The following is a 3,167-nucleotide window of genomic DNA, read 5'->3' on the forward strand; positions in this document are numbered from 1 at the left end:
GTGCATCCACTTCCATAAAATCAAAATTGTTCCATATGAGTCCACCATACCTACCTATATGCGGTATTTACCTGTCTTTACAAGTATATTTGCATGTGCCAAACTCTAAACCTTCAAATTATAATCTATTTTGTATGCCTGAGTCGCTCATGTAGAGACTGGGGGTTGTCAGTATCTTCCATGCTATGTGGGTTATTCTCCCGATGAGTGGACTCCACTCATCATTCGCGAGAAAATGGCTAGTAACCGGGATGCCCAGTCCCATGCTCAAATCAAATCAAAATAATTGCAAACAAAACTCCCCCCAGGATTGTTGTTAGTTGCACGGTACCCGTTGTTTCGGACCAGTCGTGGAGTGTGCTTGTTTTTGGTGGGGGAGTATAAACTTTACCATTCTGTTTGGGAACCGCCTATAATGTACGTAGCATGGAAGATACCGAGATCTCTTGGTTGTAATGTTGACAATGAAAGCATTCCGCTCAAATTATTATTTATCTCTGTTTCAAAAACTTGAGCTCTGGCACCTCTGCAAATCCCTGTTTCCCTCTGTGAAGGGCCTATCTATTTACTTTTATGTTGAGTCATCATCCTCTTATAAAAAGCACTAGTTAGAGAGCACCACTCTCATTTGTATGCATTGTTATTAATTGATATTCAGTATGACTCTGACTGGATCTCTTTTGCCATGAATTACAATGTCTAGTCAGTCCTTGATCTTCAGGGGTGCTCTGCATTTATATTTTGTGGTCTCGGAAAGGGCTAGCGAGATACCATCTTGTTATATCATATGATGATTGTTTTGAGAGAGTGTTTTCATCCAAGATTTATTATTATTACTCTCTAGTTGATTATGCCATTGATATGAGTAAATGTGAGACCTAAATGTTATTGTGAATATGGCTAGTTCATAATCTTTGCTGAAAACTTGAATGTTGGCTTTATATATTTGCAACAACAAGATCAAACAAAGTTTGTAAAAGTTTTTTCTTTATCACTTTCAGTTTGCCAACTGAATTGCTTAATGACAAGCAATGGGTTAAGCTTGGGGGAGTTGATACTCTCCATCGTATCTACTTTTCCAAACTCTTTTGCCCTTGTTTTGGACTCTAATTTTCATGATTTGAATGGAAATAACCCGGACTGGCGTTGTTTTCAGCAGAATTGCCATCGTGTTATTTGTGTGCAGAAATAAAAGTTCTCGGAATGACCTGAAACCTCACGGAGATTATTTTCGGAATAAATAAAAAATATTATCGAAAGAATCAACCAGAGGGGACCCACACCCTGTCCACAAGGGTGGAGGGCATGCCCACCCCCCTGGGGCGTGCCGTCTGGTCTTGTGGGTCCCATGAAGGTCCACCGACCTCAACTCTAACTCCATATATTCGTGTTCGGGGAGAAAAAATCAGAGAGAAGGATTCATCGCGTTTTACGATACGGAGCTGCCGCCACATCCTGTTCTTCCTCGGGAGGTCAGATCTAGAGTCCGTTCGGGGCTCCTGAGAGGGGAAATTGTCACCGTTGTCATCATCAACCATCCTCCATCACCAATTTCATGATGCTCACTGCAGTGCGTGAGTAATCCCATCGTAGGCTTGTAGGACGATAATGGGTTGGACGAGTTAGTTTTGTTAGGGTTTGATCCCTAGTATCCATTATGTTCTAAGATTGATGTTGCTATGACTTTGCTATGCTTAATTCTTGTCACTAGGGCCTGAGTGCCATGATTTCAGATTTGAACCCTTTATGTTTTCATGAATATATTTGTGTTCTAGATCCTATCTTGCAAGTTATAGTCAACTACTACGCGTTATGATCCGGCAACCCCAGAGTGAAAATAGTCGGGACACTTCCCAGTGATGACCGTAGTTTGAGGAGTTCATGTATTCACTAAGTTCTAATGCTTTGGTCCGTTTCTCTATTAAAAGCAGGCCTTAATATCCCTTAGTTTCCAATAGGACCCCGCTGCCACGGATGGGTAGGACAAAAGATGTCATGCAAGTTCTTTTCCATAAGCATGTATGACTATATTCAGAATACATGCCTACATTATATTTATGAATTGGAGCTAGTTTTGTGTCACCCTAGGTTATAACTATTGCATGATGAATGTCATCCGACAAAATTATCCATCATTGATCTATTGCCCACGAGCTCGCTTCATATTGATCTTTGCTAAGTTACTTTTCCGTTGCCACTATTATGATTGCTAGAAAACGCTACTATTAATTTTTCCACCGTTATCGTTACTTCCATACTACTTTGCTACTAAATATTCTGCTGCAGATATTAAGTCTTTCAGGTGTGGTTGAATTGACAACTCAACTACTAATACTTGAGAATATTCTTTGGCTCCCCTTGTGTCGTATAAATAAATTTGGGTTGAATACTCTACCCTCGAAAATTGTTGTGATCCCCTATACTTGTGGGTTATCACCTTCCACACCGCCTCTTCGCCCTATAAATTGCCAAATATTCCAAAAACCCTAAAGATAATCCTAGATCAGAAGTTCCGCCACTGCAAGCCTCTATAGCCACAAAAAACCAATCTAGATCTCGTTCCAGCACCCTGGCGGAGGGGGAGATCATCACCTTCATCATCCCTATAGTCTCCATGATGATAAGGGAGTAGTTGCTACGTCTTGAGCTTGCGTTGGTTTTCCTTCAAGAGGAAAGGGTGATGCAGCACAGTAGCGTAAGTATTTCCCTCAGTTTTTGAGAACCAAGGTATCAATCCAGTAGGAGGCTCCACACAAGTCCCACACACATACACAAACAAACAAAGAGCTCGCAACCAACGCAATAAAGGGGTTGTCAATCCCTTCACGGCCACTTGCAAAGTGAGATCTGATAGAGATAATATGATAAGATAAATATATTTTTGGTATTTTATGATATAGATTGGAAAAGTAAAGATGCAAATAAAAGTAGATTGAAAGCTTATATGATAAAAGATAGACCCAGGGGCCATAGGTTTCACTAGTGGCTTCTCTCGAGATAGCATAAGTATTACGGTGGGTGAACAAATTACTGTCGAGCAATTGATAGAAAAGCGAATAATTATAAGATTATCTAGGCATGATCATGTATATAGGCATCACGTCCGTGACAAGTAGACTGACTCCTGCCTGCATCTACTACTATTACTCCACACATCGACCGCTATC

Source organism: Triticum aestivum, chromosome 7B (assembly GCF_018294505.1).
Source record: "Triticum aestivum cultivar Chinese Spring chromosome 7B, IWGSC CS RefSeq v2.1, whole genome shotgun sequence".
NCBI lineage: Eukaryota > Viridiplantae > Streptophyta > Magnoliopsida > Poales > Poaceae > Triticum > Triticum aestivum.